Here is a 20527-nt window from a genome sequence, read left to right as displayed (position 1 = left end):
TAATTTGGTACAATGGTACTACAGGCCAACAGGAACCCACAAACCAAGAATGACCGACATACGCCACTAGGGGGCACTACAGGACAAGCCAAAATTCCCATTTTCTGGTCAAAAATGTTCTAATTCGCACAAGAATAGTACAGGCCAACAGGAATCCACAAACCAAGAATGACCGACATTCGCCACTAGGGGCACTACAGGACAAGCCAAAATTCCCATTTTCTGGTCAAAAATTTTCTAATTTGGTACTTTGATACTACAGGCCAACAGGAACCCACATACCAAGTGTGGCCCACATTCGCTCTTAGGGGCGCTACAGGCTACTCCAAAATTTCGCTTTCTGGTCAAAAACGCTCTAATTTGGTACATTGATACTGCAGGTCAACAGGAACCCTCAAACCAAGAATGGATAACATTCGCCTCTAGGGGGCACTACAGGCCATGCCGAAATTCCCATTTTCTGGTCAAAAATGTTCTAATTTGGTACATTAATAGTACAGGCCAAAAGGAATCCACAAACCAAGAATGACCGACATTCACCACTAGGTGGCTTAGAGGCCAGCCGAAATTCCCATTTTCTGGTCAAAAAGTTATAATTTGGTACATTGATACTACAGGCCAACAGGAACCCACAAACCAAGTATGGCCCACATTCGCCATTAGGGGGCTTACAGGCCACTCCCAAAATTTCGTTTTCTGGTCAAAAATTTTCTAATATGGTACATTGATACTACTGGCCAACAGGAACCCACAAACAAAGAATGGCTAACATTCGCCTCTAGGGGGCACTAGAGGCCACGCTAAATTCCCATTTTATGGTCAAAAATGTTCTAATTTGGTACATTGATACTACAGGTCAACAGGAACCCTCAAACCAAGAATGGCCAACATTCACCCCTAGGGGCGCTTACAGGTAATTCCCAAAAGTCCCATTTTCTGGTCAAATATTTTCTAATTTTGTACATTGATACTACAGGCCAACAGGAACCCACAAACCAAGAATGACCCACATTTGCCCATAGGAGGCGCTTACAGGCCACGCTCCCAAAAAATATTTTCAAAGTGATACCATTTCCACGCCATTTAACCAATTCTTTTGAATCTTGGTGTACATGCCTCATTTCTCATTGGGAACAAAAACGCCTCAAGGATCCATAAGGTATGATGGATTTTCCTGTAGACTGAAAATGTTTCGTTTAGGATTCAGACAGAAATACATGTTTTTTGGATTCATCCATTGAGAGGGTTTAACCCCAACCCTCTACTGATCAATTTGAAATGATTTGCCATTTTGAGGAGGAATCCGCATTGCTGCTTGCAGCTATATTTATTATTATTATTATTATTATTAGATTCCTCCGTAGGAGGGAATCTATTGTAATTGATGGTTTTATTATTATTATTATTATTATTATTATTATTATTAGATTCCTCCGTAGGAGGGAATCTATTGTAATTGATGGTTTTATTATTATTATTATTATTATTATTATTATTATTATTATTATTATTATTATTATTCTTCTTCTCCTTGAGCCCCAATAGCTCAAAAAGTCACTGGTCAAAATTTTCTAAATTGGCACATTGATACTCCATGCCAACGGGTACCCCCAAACCAAGAATGGCCCACATTCGCCCATAGGTGGCGCTACAGGCCACGCCCAAAAAACAAAAATTCAAAGTGATACAATTTCACGCCATTTGTCCAAATCTTCTGAAATTTGGTGTACATGCCTCATTCCTCATGGGGAACAAAAAGCCTCAAGAACCCATAACTTCCGCCATGATGGATTTTCCCATGACGCTGAAAATTTGCTAAAACCTACAAAACTCTTTCTTCTCCTGAACCGTAGCTCCAATTGACTTGAAATTTGGTACACATGTGTAGAATGGACATCCTTGAAAACGCTACTTAGGAAAAAATGAATACGATACAAAATGGCTGAAAGGGGCGTGTTTATGTAAATGTCCAAATTTTAACAATATATACGTGTCAATAAATCAAATGTAATTTTGACTGATGGTTTTTCAAACCTAACATGCTTAAAGATGACATCACTCTGAAGTACTGTGCAAAGAATGGCCATGCCAAAATTCCCATTTTCTGGTCAAAAATGTTCTAATTTGGTAAATTAATAGTACAGGCCAACAGGAATCCACAAACCAAGAATGACCGACATACGCCACTAGGGGGCACTACAGGACAAGCCAAAATTCCCATTTTCTGGTCAAAAATGTTCTAATTCGCACAAGAATAGTACAGGCCAACAGGAATCCACAAACCAAGAATGACCGACATTCGCCACTAGGGGCACTACAGGACAAGCCAAAATTCCCATTTTCTGGTCAAAAATTTTCTAATTTGGTACTTTGATACTACAGGCCAACAGGAACCCACATACCAAGTGTGGCCCACATTCGCCCTTAGGGGCGCTACAGGCTACTCCAAAATTTCGCTTTCTGGTCAAAAACGTTCTAATTTGGTACATTGATACTGCAGGTCAACAGGAACCCTCAAACCAAGAATGGCTAACATTCGCCCTTAGGGGGCACTACAGGCCATGCCGAAATTCCCATTTTCTGGTCAAAAATGTTCTAATTTGGTACATTAATAGTACAGGCCAAAAGGAATCCACAAACCAAGAATGACCGACATTCACCACTAGGTGGCTTAGAGGCCGTCGAAATTCCCATTTTCTGGTCAAAAAGTTATAATTTGGTACATTGATACTACAGGCCAACAGGAACCCACAAAACCAAGTATGGCCCACATTCGCCATTAGGGGCGCTTACAGGCCACTCCCAAAATTTCGCTTTCTGGTCAAAAATTTTCTAATATGGTACATTGATACTACTGGCCAACAGGAACCCACAAACAAAGAATGGCTAACATTCGCCCTTAGGGGGCACTAGAGGCCACGTCGAAATTCCCATTTTATGGTCAAAAATGTTCTAATTTGGTACATTGATACTACAGGTCAACAGGAACCCTCAAACCAAGAATGGCCAACATTCACCCCTAGGGGCGCTACAGGTAATTCCCAAAAGTCCCATTTTCTGGTCAAATATTTTCTAATTATGTACATTGATACTACAGGCCAACAGGAACCCACAAACCAAGAATGACCCACTATTTGCCCATAGGAGGCGCTACAGGCCACGCCTCCAAAAAATATTTTCAAAGTGATACCATTTCCACGCCATTTAACCAATTCTTTTGAATCTTGGTGTACATGCCTCATTTCTCATTGGGAACAAAAACGCCTCAAGGATCCATAAGGTATGATGGATTTTCCTGTAGACTGAAAATGTTTCGCTTAGGATTCAGACAGAAATACATGTTTTTTGGATTCATCCATTGAGAGGGTTTAACCCCAACCCTCTACTGATCAATTTGAAATGATTTGCCATTTTGAGGAGGAATCCGCATTGCTGCTTGCAGCTATATTTATTATTATTATTATTATTATTCTTCTCCTTGAGCCCCAATAGCTCAAAAAGTCACTGGTCAAAAATTTTCTAAATTGGCACATTGATACTCCATGCCAACGGGTACCCCCAAACCAAGAATGGCCCACATTCGCCCATAGGTGGCGTTACAGGCCACGCCCAAAAAAACAAAATTCAAAGTGATACAATTTCCACGCCATTTGTCCAAATCTTCTGAAATTTGGTGTACATGCCTCATTCCTCATGGGGAACAAAAAGCCTCAAGAACCCATAACTTCCGCCATGATGGATTTTCCCGTACGCTGAAAATTTGCGTAAAACCTACAAAACTCTTCTTCTCCTGAACCGTAGCTCCAATTGACTTGAAATTTGGTACACATGTGTAGAATGGACATCCTTGAAAACGTTACTTAGGAAAAATGAATACGATACAAAATGGCTGAAAGGGGCGTGTTTATGTAAATGTCCAAATTTTAACAATATATACGTGTCAATAAATCAAATTTAATTTTGACTGATGGTTTTTCAAACCTAACATGCTTAAAGATGACATCACTCTGAAGTACTGTGCAAAGAATGGCCATGCCAAAATTCCCATTTTCTGGTCAAAAATGTTCTAATTCGGTACAAGAATAGTACAGGCCAACAGGAATCCACAAACCAAGAATGACCGACATTCGCCACTAGGGGGCACTACAGGACAAGCCAAAATCCACATTTTCTGGTCAAAAATTTTCTAATTTGGTACTTTGATACTACAGGCCAACAGGAACCCACATACCAAGTGTGGCCCACATTCGCCCTTAGGGGGCGCTACAGGCTACTCCAAAATTTCGTTTTCTGGTCAAAAACGTTCTAATTTGGTACATTGATACTGCAGGTCAACAGGAACCCTCAAACCAAGAATGGCTAACATTCGCCCCTAGGGGGCACTACAGGCCATGCCGAAATTCCCATTTTCTGGTCAAAAATGTTCTAATTTGGTACATTAATAGTACAGGCCAAAAGGAATCCACAAACCAAGAATGACCGACATTCACCACTAGGTGGCGCTAGAGGCCAAGCCGAAATTCCCATTTTCTGGTCAAAAAAGTTATAATTTGGTACATTGATACTACAGGCCAACAGGAACCCACAAACCAAGTATGGCCCACATTCGCCATTAGGGGGCGCTACAGGCCACTCCCAAAATTTCGTTTTCTGGTCAAAAATTTTCTAATATGGTACATTGATACTACTGGCCAACAGGAACCCACAAACAAAGAATGGCCAACATTCGCCCCTAGGGGGCACTAGAGGCCACGCCGAAATTCCCATTTTCTGGTCAAAAATGTTCTAATTTGGTACATTAATAGTACAGGCCAAAAGGAATCCACAAACCAAGAATGACCGACATTCACCACTAGGTGGCGCTAGAGGCCAAGCCGAAATTCCCATTTTCTGGTCAAAAAAGTTATAATTTGGTACATTGATACTACAGGCCAACAGGAACCCACAAACCAAGTATGGCCCACATTCGCCATTAGGGGGCGCTACAGGCCACTCCCAAAATTTCGTTTTCTGGTCAAAAATTTTCTAATATGGTACATTGATACTACTGACCAACAGGAACCCACAAACAAAGAATGGCCAACATTCACCCCTAGGGGGCGCTACAGGTAATTCCCAAAAGTCCCATTTTCTGGTCAAATATTTTCTAATTATGTACATTGATACTACAGGCCAACAGGAACCCACAAACCAAGAATGACCCACATTTGCCCATAGGAGGCGCTACAGGCCACGCCCCCAAAAAATATTTTCAAAGTGATACCATTTCCACGCCATTTAACCAATTCTTTTGAATCTTGGTGTACATGCCTCATTTCTCATTGGGAACAAAAACGCCTCAAGGATCCATAAGGTATGATGGATTTTCCTGTAGACTGAAAATGTTTCGTTTAGGATTCAGACAGAAATACATGTTTTTTGGATTCATCCATTGAGAGGGTTTAACCCCAACCCTCTACTGATCAATTTGAAATGATTTGCCATTTTGAGGAGGAATCCGCATTGCTGCTTGCAGCTATATTTATTATTATTATTATTATTCTTCTTCTCCTTGAGCCCCAATAGCTCAAAAAGTCACTGGTCAAAAATTTTCTAAATTGGCACATTGATACTCCATGCCAACGGGTACCCCCAAACCAAGAATGGCCCACATTCGCCCATAGGTGGCGCTACAGGCCACGCCCAAAAAACAAAATTCAAAGTGATACAATTTCCACGCCATTTGTCCAAATCTTCTGAAATTTGGTGTACATGCCTCATTCCTCATGGGGAACAAAAAGCCTCAAGAACCCATAACTTCCGCCATGATGGATTTTCCCGTACGTTGAAAATTTGCGTAAAACCTACAAAACTCTTCTTCTCCTGAACCGTAGCTCCAATTGACTTGAAATTTGGTACACATGTGTAGAATGGACATCCTTGAAAACGCTACTTAGGAAAAATGAATACGATACAAAATGGCTGAAAGGGGCGTGTTTATGTAAATGTCCAAATTTTAACAATATATACGTGTCAATAAATCAAATGTAATTTTGACTGATGGTTTTTCAAACCTAACATGCTTAAAGATGACATCACTCTGAAGTACTGTGCAAAGAATGGCCATGCCAAAATTCCCATTTTCTGGTCAAAAATGTTCTAATTTGGTAAATTAATAGTACAGGCCAACAGGAATCCACAAACCAAGAATGACCGACATACACCACTAGGGGCACTACAGGACAAGCCAAAATTCCCATTTTCTGGTCAAAAATGTTCTAATTCGGTACAAGAATAGTACAGGCCAACAGGAATCCACAAACCAAGAATGACCGACATTCGCCACTAGGGGGCACTACAGGACAAGCCAAAATTCCCATTTTCTGGTCAAAAATTTTCTAATTTGGTACTTTGATACTACAGGCCAACAGGAACCCACATACCAAGTGTGGCCCACATTCGCTCTTAGGGGGCTTACAGGCTACTCCAAAATTTCGCTTTCTGGTCAAAAACGCTCTAATTTGGTACATTGATACTGCAGGTCAACAGGAACCCTCAAACCAAGAATGGCCAACATTCGCCCCTAGGGGGCACTACAGGCCATGCCGAAATTCCCATTTTCTGGTCAAAAATGTTCTAATTTGGTACATTAATAGTACAGGCCAAAAGGAATCCACAAACCAAGAATGACCGACATTCACCACTAGGTGGCGCTTAGAGGCCAGCTCGAAATTCCCATTTTCTGGTCAAAAAAGTTATAATTTGGTACATTGATACTACAGGCCAACAGGAACCCACAAACCAAGTATGGCCCACATTCGCCATTAGGGGGCTTACAGGCCACTCCCAAAATTTCGTTTTCTGGTCAAAAATTTTCTAATATGGTACATTGATACTACTGGCCAACAGGAACCCACAAACAAAGAATGGCTAACATTCGCCTCTAGGGGGCACTAGAGGCCACGCTAAATTCCCATTTTATGGTCAAAAATGTTCTAATTTGGTACATTGATACTACAGGTCAACAGGAACCCTCAAACCAAGAATGGCCAACATTCACCCCTAGGGGCGCTACAGGTAATTCCCAAAAGTCCCATTTTCTGGTCAAATATTTTCTAATTATGTACATTGATACTACAGGCCAACAGGAACCCACAAACCAAGAATGACCCACATTTGCCCATAGGAGGCGCTTACAGGCCACGCCCCAAAAAATATTTTCAAAGTGATACCATTTCCACGCCATTTAACCAATTCTTTTGAATCTTGGTGTACATGCCTCATTTCTCATTGGGAACAAAAACGCCTCAAGGATCCATAAGGTATGATGGATTTTCCTGTAGACTGAAAATGTTTCGTTTAGGATTCAGACAGAAATACATGTTTTTTGGATTCATCCATTGAGAGGGTTTAACCCCAACCATCTACTGATCAATTTTAAATGATTTGCCATTTTGAGGAGGAATCCGCATTGCTGCTTGCAGCTATATTTATTATTATTATTATTATTATTATTAGATTCCTCCGTAAGGAGGGAATCTATTGTATTTGTCGGTTTTATTATTATTATTATTAGATTCCTCCGTAAGGAGGGAATCTATTGTATTTGTCGGTTTTATTATTATTATTATTATTATTATTATTATTATTATTATTATTATTATTATTCTTCTTCTCCTTGAGCCCCAATAGCTCAAAAAGTCACTGGTCAAAAATTTTCTAAATTGGCACATTGATACTCCATGCCAACGGGTACCCCCAAACCAAGAATGGTCAACATTCGCCCATAGGTGGCGCTACAGGCCACGCCCAAAAAACAAAAATTCAAAGTGATATAATTTCCACCCCATTTGTCCAAATCTTCTGAAACTTTGTAAACATGCCTCATTTCTCATGGGGAACAAAAAGCCTCAAGGACCCATACTTCTGCCATTATGGATTTTCCTGTACAGTGAAAATTTTGGAAAACCTACAAAACTCTTCTTCTCCTGAACCTCAGCTCCAATTGACTTGGAATTTGGCACACGTGTGTAGTATGTATGTCTTTCCAAACGTTACTTAGCAAAAAATGAATACAATACAAAATGGCTGAAATGGACGTGTTTATGTAAATGTACACACAAAAGATGATCAAAAATTTTTAAAATCCCATTGATTTACAATGGCTGAGCAAAAGTGCTCCCTCTACTGGACAAATATGGTCCACATGTAAAATCCCATTCACTTACATTGGCTGAGCAAAGAGGCTCCCTCTACTGGAGTAACTCTGTCTACCACATGCAGCTCTTCTGTAGCAATCTCTCTAATGAAGCATTTCGGTCTCCTAGTGGGTGGAGCTCCAGACTTAGACTACAGAAGACATTTTGAGTCTGCACGGAGGTATGTCAAATCAATTGTGTGTCTTAATGCTTTCCAGTTTGAACATTCAAGCGATTTTACACTATTCAACTCAACAAAGGCAAAACAACTCAAATAAATGTTTTCGAACAGTTTGTGTGACACAGCGAGCGAGCCGCGTCGCGTCTAACGTTCGCACGCCGATGAGAGTTCGCTTTCCTTCTTGCGTTTCAACGGACAATTTCATACACCAAAATACATGATATATTGGGGTGTCTGCTATATCTCAAGTGAACAAACAGTTGATAAAGAAATCGGGTATCAATATATTGAATTATGAATTATTGAAGGGGTCTAGTGATGCCGCTGTGATGTCCTGTTAGATTTTTCTCTATCGAGACAGCGTTAACGTATCAAAACTTCCGAGTATGATGTTGTTTAATTGTCTCTGACAACACGCAATCCTCGAGGCGAGATCATTTTTGCTCGCATCTTCACGAAGGTTTGTTGGTTGTGTACAAGGGTGTAACTTTGGTTTGAGAAGTGGGGGGGACACAATGATGTTCTCGATCGAAAAATGTTTTCTATTTGAATCCCATTTCCTCCATTTACATATAGGCTACATTTAGGGACTATGGCGATACAAAATCCAGGAAATGGATAAAAAGTTGTTTATAATGATAAATTTTGCCAAAAGAATAATAGGCTACTAAACTATATATAAGAAAAATATGTCTTACCTTATTTATTGTTTAATAGCCAAGACTTGAGAGAATCATTTTATAAAGTCAAAAATTTTCACAAAACAAACTTTTATTTCAAACTAACCGTTTAATCTGACATTAGTCAGAGACACATCCACCAAACCGCAGGTACACAAGATTATTTGTTACACAAGATGCAAAATTGAAATACAATCTCACAAACATAAAAACAAACATTTAACTTTAATATAAAGAGATTTTTTTAGTGTCCTCCATCTATCAATTCAATCCCATCTCTCCATATACTAACTATAATTTCTGTGTGCTGCGCTCATTTGTTTTCATTTCTCCTCATGAGGTGGGATCCTAAACAGCACAACCTTGTTACTGTCGGACAGTCAGCGGCTGTTTGCTACGTAAGCGTATTGCATTCACTTGAGAAAAAAAAATCTACTCTGTTTTTCTGAATTAACGACTTAATTATCTCAGAATTATGAGATCATTTTTCATTAAAAAAATATTTTGTTCTGTTTTTTTGAATTAATGAGATCCCTCAAAATCCTGCCAGGAGCTCTATGGGAGCTAATGTGAAAATGTATTAGTTCATCGACAACCACAGAACTTGCTATTATATTAATTACAGATACAAATTTGATTATTTATATTAAATTATTCTCTTTGTAAAATAAAAACAAATCAATACAATAGCTTATAAAAACATCACCAAAGTGTATTTCAATGCATAGTAAAAACCTTAGACATGTATGAAACACATATAGGCCAAACCCAAAATGGCCAAAGCGGTTAATAAAGAATATGAACATTCGCTAAACTGTGGGAAAACTGATTTAGAAAGCAATATTTGTTTTACTGTGAGCAAAAATATCATGCTGTAAAACTATAATGAAAATAATATGCTATAAAATCATTATGAACGAATTCTCCTAAAAGTGGGCTCACTTGAACAAAAAAGGGGCCCCCTTTTAGGAGAATAATTTAATATAAATAATCAAATTTGTATCTGTAATTAGCTACAATAGCAAGTTCTGTGGTTGTCGATGAACTATTACATTTTCACATTCATTAGAATTAAAATTTCGTGTCCTGGTGTTTATTATTAATATAACAGATTCATTTATTCATGGATTTTGATTCCAGTGGCGGCTACATATGGATTATTTCCAATTTCCAATAACTCCAGAGCGTTGTAAAGTCCAAAAGTCAACATGTTTTGAAAAAGGATAGATGTAATAATTTCCAAAATTCACAACATGTTTTTATCTAACTAAATATTCCGCCTCAATCCATGTTTGTTGGCGCTTAGACTTTCAAAACCATTTTCACTGTGGTGGAAAAAACTTGCTGTACACAAAGCGAGGCACGCACCTTCCGGGCAGTCTAGCTAATATATAATATATATAGGCCTATGTATTTATATAGTCTAGCACTATTATATATTACAAAAAAAGATCGTATAATGTAGGACTATTCATGCTCGCTTAGCGCTCCATTTGATCCATATTATTCTATTTTATTCAATACATTTTTAGGGTGATGACGCCATAAAATATGACGACAGACATTAGAAGCTTCATTCTAAAACCTCAATAGAAGTTTCGAATGTAAATATGACGTGACATTTGGTACAGTCTAGTATGAACGGTCAGAATGACCGCTATGGCCATTCTAGTAGTTCTAGAATTCCAGTTCTCGTGTTCAATGCAAGTACAAGTCTATTGCTTGATTAGTGTCCTTTGGAAGATCAAAGCGTGTCTCAGCCATGACAGTATTACAAATGTCATAGACAGTAATGTCTTTGTATTGAAGGCCAAGTTTAAAATATATCTCTAGGCTATAAATTCATGCGCATCCAAGTCTCAGACGACTCAAAGTAAAATAAAACCGGATTAAACTTGAAAGGCGGGACATGTTTACTTCCATGCAATCCAGCTAAAATAGAGCTCCTGGCAGGATTTTGAGGGATCTCATTAATTCAGAAAAACAGAACAAAATATTTTTTTTAATGAAAAATGATCTCGTAATTCTGAGATAATTAAGTCGTTAATTCAGAAAAACAGAGTAGATTTTCTTTCTCTCAAGTGAATGCAATACGCCTCGTAGTTTGCGGATTGCGTAATGTCGGCAGATATTTTTTTAAAATTAACTTACATTTTAAATGAACAAATATTGTAAGTGAACAACAATAGCTCAAGTTTAGAAAAACATTTATTATTAAGACTTTAAAAAATATTTCTGCATCTGAGTATAATGAGTTGAGTTGAGAATAACAATAAACTAGCAGCCAGAGTCTGCTTGTCATACATTGCTGACAGAAAACGCCGTGTTTAAAGTGGACTCATTTTCATGGTACACAGAATGTTCTAGGGCTAGGCAACATTAAATGTTTAGCTAACAGTTTGAAGTTACCATAGCAACAATGTATGTTAACGTTAGCTCAGTCAATGTTAGTATCAACAGGTGTAGACAAAATAAAAATTACCCTGACCTGATCTAATTTACTGAATCAACCAACTCACATCTCCTTTCTTTTTTTCATCCATGAAGATATTAAAACCTGTTGCTGGCGCTTTCATGACTGACTACTGCGATACCGGCTGCTCAGTAGAACTTTCAGTGCGCTTACAGTTACACTATTAAGAGTGTGCACGAGACGTTCCTGCCTGTCTCTGTCAATGCGCGCGTCCACGCACAGGCACGCAGACGCCACGCACTGACAGAGACAGGCAGGATGTCTGTATTCTGCTCGGTCCTGCTCCTCCGTGGCGATGACGGCGCGCGGTTAAAAAAAATAATAACAAACGAATTTGAAAGTGGGGGGGACACGAACAGGATTTTGAAAAGTGGGGGGGACATGTCCCCCCTGTCCCCATAGGAAATTACGCCCATGGTTGTGTACAATGGTTGCCTGCTTGAACATTCAAGCGATTTTACACTATTCAACTCAACAAAGGCAAAACAACTCAAATAAATGTTTTCGAGCAGTTTGTGTGACACAGCGAGCGAGCCGCGTCGCGACTAACGCTCGCACGCCGATGAGAGTTCGCTTTCACAGCTTCATGCGTTTGAACGGACAATTTCATACACCAAAATACATGATATATTGGGGTGTCTGTTATGTATCAAGTGAACAAACAGTTGATAAAGAAATTGGGTATCAATATATTTAATTATGAATTATTGTGAACAACACGGATGCCGCTGTGGTGTCCTGTTAAGATTTTTCTCTCGAAACAGCGTTAACAGCTTAAACAAAATACTGCGTTATTTTTGCACATACAGATACATTTAATACATCGTCACAAACTATGAAAGTTGTACTTTTATTTGTTGTAAAATAAAGAAAATAAACCGTGTGCTCTTTGTCTAAGCGAATATCTTTCTGAAACACGTCACAAAAACTTACACAAACATGAAACATATGTCTAAAGAAAGTAGGGATGGGCTGATCAATCCTAACGTATCAAAACTTCCGAGAATGATGTTGTTTAATTGTCTCTGACAACACGCAAACCGCGAGGCGAGATCATTTTTGCTCGCATCATCATGAAGGTTTGTCGGTTGTATACAATGTTTGCCTGTTTGAACATTCAAGCGATTTTACACTATTCAACTCAACAAATGTCAAAACAACTCAAATACATGTTTGCGAGCTGTTTGTGTGACACAGCGAGCCGCGTCGCGTCTAACTCACGCACTCCGATGTCTTTCGCTGCTGCTTGCGTCTGAACGGACAATTTCATACAACAGAGTGTCAAAATACATGATATATTGAGGAGTCTGTTATGTCTCAAGTGAACAAACAGTTGAGAAAGAAATCTGGAATAATTATATTTTATTCTGGCATTATTCCAGATGACGTCCTGCTATATTTTTCTCTCGAAACAGCGGAAACAACTTAAACAAAATACTGCGTCATTTTTGCCCATACAGAAACATGCAAGACATCATTACGAACTATGAAATGTGTACTTTTATTTGTGTACACTTACAATAACAACAAAACCTTGTGCTTTTGTAAAATAAATAAACAGGGTGCTCAGTCTCTGTCTTCGCGATTATTTTTCTGAAACACGTCACAAAATTCAAGTGAACAAAATCAACCATTCACGCAGTCTGTATTTTATCATCTCACAATGAATACAAATGCAACAAGCATGGCACAAAACGAAAATAATGATACTTCTCAGTTCTCAAAAGATTAAACTGAACTGTGCCTTAAGTATCGTATCATGCGATAAAAGCCTCTTAAAGAGACAGTAACAATTTAGCCTTCGTCCTGAACATAGACATTCCCAAGTAATTGAGAAGTACAAATGGTATTATTTTAAGTTTTTTTATTTCTCTCTTACCTTGTAAAATGCCACGTTTTTGAATGGCATGTAAACACAATCACTCCATTTTTTTCACTGGATCTGTTGCTATTTTAATGATTTAAAAATCAAAGCACTGACCATTTAAAGTGTGAGCTTGTAGGCTACATTTTGAAATAGTTATAAACAGTCACAGCTATACAGTGTTATTATGTGCCTAGATAGTCTTTCAAATAAAATTGCTTGTGATATGCTTATGTAAATCACACAAAAAAAACAGAAAAAAATCTTAAAGAGAAGTGAAAGTGAAAGTAGAGATTTTCAAAGTGATTTTTCATTCAAAGTGATACAATTTCCACGCCATTTGTCTAAATCTTCTGAAACTTGGTGTACATGCCTCATTCCTCATGGGGAACAAAAAAGCCTTAAGGACCCATAACTTTCACCATGATGGATTTTCCCGTACGTTGAAAATTTGCGAAAACCTAAAAATACTCTTCTTCTCCTGAACCGTAGCTCCAATTGACTTGAAATTTGGTACACATTTGTAGAATGGACATCCTTGAAAACATTACTTAGGAAAAATGAATGTGATACAAAATGTCTGAAAGGGGCGTGTTTATGTAAATGTCCAAATTTTAACAATATATACCTGTCAATAAATCAAATGTAATTTTGACTGATGGTTTTTCAAACCTAACATGCTTCAAGATGACATCACTCTGAAGTACTGCGCAAAGAATGGCCGACATTCGCCCCTAGGGGCGCTACAGGCCATGTCGAAATTCCCATTTTCTGGTCTAAAATGTTCTAATTTGGTACAATGGTACTACAGGCCAACAGGAACCCACAAACCAAGAATGGCCGACATTCGCCACTAGGGGCGCTAAAGGCCACGCCAAAATTCCCGTTTTCTGGTCAAATTTTTTTTTAATTTGGTACATTGATACTACAGGCAGACAGGAACCCACAAACCAAGAATGGACAACATTCACCCCTAGGGGGCGCTACAGGCCATGCCAAAATTCCCATTTTCTGGTCAAAAATGTTCTAATTTGGTACACTGATACTACATGCCAACAGGAACCCACAAACCACGAATGGCCAACATTCGCCATTAGGGGGCGCTACAGGTAATTCCAAAAATCCCATTTTCTGGTCAAACATTTTCTAATTTGGTGTATTGATTCTACAGGCCGACAGGAACCCACAAACCAAGAAAGGCCCACATTCGCCCCTAGGGGGCGCTACAGGCCACTCCAAAATTCCCATTTTCTGGTCAAATATTTTCTAATTTTGTACATTTATACTACAGGCCAACAGGAACCCACAAACCAAGAATGACCAACATTTGCCCATAGGTGGCGCTACAGGCCACGCCCCAAATTTTTTTTTTCAAAATGATATAATATCCACCCCATTTGTCCAATTCTTCTGAAACTTGGTGTACATGCCGCATTTCTCATTGGGAACAAAAAAGCCTCAAGGATCCATAAGGTCCGGTATGGATTTTCCTGTACATTGAAAATGTTTTGTTTAGGAATCAGACGAAGACATGTTTTTTGAATTCCTTAATTGGGAGGGTTTATCCCCAACCATCTACTGATCAATTTTAAATGATTTGCCATTTTGAGGAGGAATCCGCATTGCTGCTTGCAGCTATATTTATTATTATTAGATTCCTCCGTAAGGAGGGAATCTATTGTATTTGTCGGTTTTATTATTATTATTATTATTATTATTATTATTATTATTATTATTATTATTATTATTATTCTCCTTGAGCCCCAATAGCTCAAAAAGTCACTGGTCAAAAATTTTCTAAATTGGCACATTGATACTCCATGCCAACGGGTACCCCCAAACCAAGAATGGTCAACATTCGCCCATAGGTGGCGCTACAGGCCACGCCCAAAAAACAAAAATTCAAAGTGATATAATTTCCACCCCATTTGTCCAAATCTTCTGAAACTTTGTAAACATGCCTCATTTCTCATGGGGAACAAAAAAGCCTCAAGGACCCATACTTCTGCCATTATGGATTTTCCTGTACAGTGAAAATTTTGGAAAACCTACAAAACTCTTCTTCTCCTGAACCTCAGCTCCAATTGACTTGGAATTTGGCACACGTGTGTAGTATGTATGTCTTTCCAAACGTTACTTAGCAAAAATGAATACAATACAAAATGGCTGAAATGGACGTGTTTATGTAAATGTACACACAAAAGATGATCAAAAATGTTTAAAATCCCATTGATTTACAATGGCTGAGCAAAAGTGCTCCCTCTACTGGACAAATATGGTCCACATGTAAAATCCCATTCACTTACATTGGCTGAGCAAAGAGGCTCCCTCTACTGGAGTAACTCTGTCTACCACATGCAGCTCTTCTGTAGCAATCTCTCTAATGAAGCATTTCGGTCTCCTAGTGGGTGGAGCTCCAGACTTAGACTACAGAAGACATTTTGCGTCTGCATGGAGGTATGTCAAATCAATTGTGTGTCTTAATGCTTTCCAGTTTGAACATTCAAGCGATTTTACACTATTCAACTCAACAAAGGCAAAACAACTCAAATAAATGTTTTCGAGCAGTTTGTGTGACACAGCGAGCGAGCCGCGTCGCGTCTAACGTTCGCACGCCGATGAGAGTTCGCTTTCCCTTCTTGCGTTTCAACGGACAATTTCATACACCAAAATACATGATATATTGGGGTGTCTGCTATATCTCAAGTGAACAAACAGTTGATAAAGAAATCGGGTATCAATATATTGAATTATGAATTATTGAAGGGGTCTAGTGATGCCGCTGTGATGTCCTGTTAGATTTTTCTCTATCGAGACAGCGTTAACGTATCAAAACTTCCGAGTATGATGTTGTTTAATTGTCTCTGACAACACGCAATCCTCGAGGCGAGATCATTTTTGCTCGCATCTTCACGAAGGTTTGTTGGTTGTGTACAATGGTTGCCTGCTTGAACATTCAAGCGATTTTACACTATTCAACTCAACAAAGGCAAAACAACTCAAATAAATGTTTTCGAGCAGTTTGTGTGACACAGCGAGCGAGCCGCGTCGCGACTAACGCTCGCACGCCGATGAGAGTTCGCTTTCACAGCTTCATGCGTTTGAACGGACAATTTCATACACCAAAATACATGATATATTGGGGTGTCTGTTATGTATCAAGTGAACAAACAGTTGATAAAGAAATTGGGTATCAATATATTTAATTATGAATTATTGTGAACAACACGGATGCCGCTGTGGTGTCCTGTTAAGATTTTTCTCTCGAAACAGCGTTAACAGCTTAAACAAAATACTGCGTTATTTTTGCACATACAGATACATTTAATACATCGTCACAAACTATGAAAGTTGTACTTTTATTTGTTGTAAAATAAAGAAAATAAACCGTGTGCTCTTTGTCTAAGCGAATATCTTTCTGAAACACGTCACAAAAACTTACACAAACATGAAACATATGTCTAAAGAAAGTAGGGATGGGCTGATCAATCCTAACGTATCAAAACTTCCGAGAATGATGTTGTTTAATTGTCTCTGACAACACGCAAACCGCGAGGCGAGATCATTTTTGCTCGCATCATCATGAAGGTTTGTCGGTTGTATACAATGTTTGCCTGTTTGAACATTCAAGCGATTTTACACTATTCAACTCAACAAATGTCAAAACAACTCAAATACATGTTTGCGAGCTGTTTGTGTGACACAGCGAGCCGCGTCGCGTCTAACTCACGCACTCCGATGTCTTTCGCTGCTGCTTGCGTCTGAACGGACAATTTCATACAACAGAGTGTCAAAATACATGATATATTGAGGAGTCTGTTATGTCTCAAGTGAACAAACAGTTGAGAAAGAAATCTGGAATAATTATATTTTATTCTGGCATTATTCCAGATGACGTCCTGCTATATTTTTCTCTCGAAACAGCGGAAACAACTTAAACAAAATACTGCGTCATTTTTGCCCATACAGAAACATGCAAGACATCATTACGAACTATGAAATGTTTACTTTTATTTGTGTACACTTACAATAACAACAAAACCTTGTGCTTTTGTAAAATAAATAAACAGGGTGCTCAGTCTCTGTCTTCGCGATTATTTTTCTGAAACACGTCACAAAATTCAAGTGAACAAAATCAACCATTCACGCAGTCTGTATTTTATCATCTCACAATGAATACAAATGCAACAAGCATGGCACAAAACGAAAATAATGATACTTCTCAGTTCTCAAAAGATTAAACTGAACTGTGCCTTAAGTATCGTATCATGCGATAAAAGCCTCTTAAAGAGACAGTAACAATTTAGCCTTCGTCCTGAACATAGACATTCCCAAGTAATTGAGAAGTACAAATGGTATTATTTTAAGTTTTTTTATTTCTCTCTTACCTTGTAAAATGCCACGTTTTTGAATGGCATGTAAACACAATCACTCCATTTTTTTCACTGGATCTGTTGCTATTTTAATGATTTAAAAATCAAAGCACTGACCATTTAAAGTGTGAGCTTGTAGGCTACATTTTGAAATAGTTATAAACAGTCACAGCTATACAGTGTTATTATGTGCCTAGATAGTCTTTCAAATAAAATTGCTTGTGATATGCTTATGTAAATCACACAAAAAAAACAGAAAAAAAATCTTAAGAGAGAAGTGAAAGTGAAAGTAGAGATTTTCAAAGTGATTTTTCATTCAAAGTGATACAATTTCCACGCCATTTGTCTAAATCTTCTGAAACTTGGTGTACATGCCTCATTCCTCATGGGGAACAAAAAAGCCTTAAGGACCCATAACTTTCACCATGATGGATTTTCCCGTACGTTGAAAATTTGCGAAAACCTAAAAATACTCTTCTTCTCCTGAACCGTAGCTCCAATTGACTTGAAATTTGGTACACATTTGTAGAATGGACATCCTTGAAAACATTACTTAGGAAAAATGAATGTGATACAAAATGTCTGAAAGGGGCGTGTTTATGTAAATGTCCAAATTTTAACAATATATACCTGTCAATAAATCAAATGTAATTTTGACTGATGGTTTTTCAAACCTAACATGCTTCAAGATGACATCACTCTGAAGTACTGCGCAAAGAATGGCCGACATTCGCCCCTAGGGGGCGCTACAGGCCATGTCGAAATTCCCATTTTCTGGTCTAAAATGTTCTAATTTGGTACAATGGTACTACAGGCCAACAGGAACCCACAAACCAAGAATGGCCGACATTCAGCCACTAGGGAGCGCTAAAGGCCACGCCAAAATTCCCGTTTTCTGGTCAAATTTTTTTTTAATTTGGTACATTGATACTACAGGCAGACAGGAACCCACAAACCAAGAATGGACAACATTCACCCCTAGGGGGCGCTACAGGCCATGCCAAAATTCCCATTTTCTGGTCAAAAATGTTCTAATTTGGTACACTGATACTACATGCCAACAGGAACCCACAAACCACGAATGGCCAACATTCGCCATTAGAGGCGCTACAGGTAATTCCAAAAATCCCATTTTCTGGTCAAACATTTTCTAATTTGGTGTATTGATTCTACAGGCCGACAGGAACCCACAAACCAAGAAAGGCCCACATTTGCCCCTAGGGGGTGCTACAGGCCACTCCAAAATTCCCATTTTCTGGTCAAATATTTTCTAATTTTGTACATTTATACTACAGGCCAACAGGAACCCACAAACCAAGAATGACCAACATTTGCCCATAGGTGGCGCTACAGGCCACGCCCAAAAATGTTTTTTTCAAAATGATATAATATCCACCCCATTTGTCCAATTCTTCTGAAACTTGGTGTACATGCCGCATTTCTCATTGGGAACAAAAAAGCCTCAAGGATCCATAAGGTCCGGTATGGATTTTCCTGTACATTGAAAATGTTTTGTTTAGGAATCAGACGAAGACATGTTTTTTTGAATTCCTTAATTGGGAGGGTTTATCCCCAACCATCTACTGATCAATTTTAAATGATTTGCCATTTTGAGGAGGAATCCGCATTGCTGCTTGCAGCTATATTTATTATTATTATTATTATTATTATTCTTCTTCTCCTTGAGCCCCAATAGCTCAAAAAGTCACTGGTCAAAAATTTTCTAAATTGGCACATTGATACTCCATGCCAACGGGTACCCCCAAACCAAGAATGGCCCACATTCGCCCATAGGTGGCGCTACAGGCCACGCCCAAAAAAACAAAATTCAAAGTGATACAATTTCCACGCCATTTGTCCAAATCTTCTGAAATTTGGTGTACATGCCTCATTCCTCATGGGGAACAAAAAAGCCTCAAGAACCCATAACTTCCGCCATGATGGATTTTCCCGTACGTTGAAAATTTGCGAAAACCTACAAAACTCTTCTTCTCCTGAACCGTAGCTCCAATTGACTTGAAATTTGGTACACATGTGTAGAATGGACATCCTTGAAAACGTTACTTAGGAAAAATGAATACGATACAAAATGGCTGAAAGGGGCGTGTTTATGTAAATGTCCAAATTTTAACAATATATACGTGTCAATAAATCAAATGTAATTTTGACTGATGGTTTTTCAAACCTAACATGCTTAAAGATGACATCACTCTGAAGTACTGTGCAAAGAATGGCCATGCCAAAATTCCCATTTTCTGGTCAAAAATGTTCTAATTTGGTAAATTAATAGTACAGGCCAACAGGAATCCACAAACCAAGAATGACCGACATACGCCACTAGGGGGCACTACAGGACAAGCCAAAATTCCCATTTTCTGGTCAAAAATGTTCTAATTCGGTACAAGAATAGTACAGGCCAACAGGAATCCACAAACCAAGAATGACCGACATTCGCCACTAGGGGGCACTACAGGACAAGCCAAAATTCCCATTTTCTGGTCAAAAATTTTCTAATTTGGTACTTTGATACTACAGGCCAACAGGAACCCATCCAAACCAAGAATGGCTCAACATTACAGCCCCTAGGGAGCACTACAGGCCATGCCGAAATTCCCATTTTCTGGTCAAAAATGTTCTAATTTGGTACATTAATAGTACAGGCCAAAAGGAATCCACAAACCAAGAATGACCGACATTCACCACTAGGTGGCGCTAGAGGCCAAGCCGAAATTCCCATTTTCTGGTCAAAAAAGTTATAATTTGGTACATTGATACTACA

General features: G+C 38.6%; 1 protein-coding gene across 1 annotated transcript in view; it reads left to right on the top strand.

The window, feature by feature from the left end:
* The window catches only part of LOC127654421 (voltage-dependent calcium channel subunit alpha-2/delta-2-like), a 282058-nt gene that overhangs the window by 194621 nt on the left and 66910 nt on the right, over positions 1 to 20527 (top strand). The gene's annotated exons all lie outside the window — the stretch shown is intronic.

The sequence above is a fragment of the Xyrauchen texanus genome, chromosome 13, assembly GCF_025860055.1.
Source record: "Xyrauchen texanus isolate HMW12.3.18 chromosome 13, RBS_HiC_50CHRs, whole genome shotgun sequence".
NCBI lineage: Eukaryota > Metazoa > Chordata > Actinopteri > Cypriniformes > Catostomidae > Xyrauchen > Xyrauchen texanus.
This window is presented reverse-complemented; position numbering and strand designations above follow the sequence as displayed.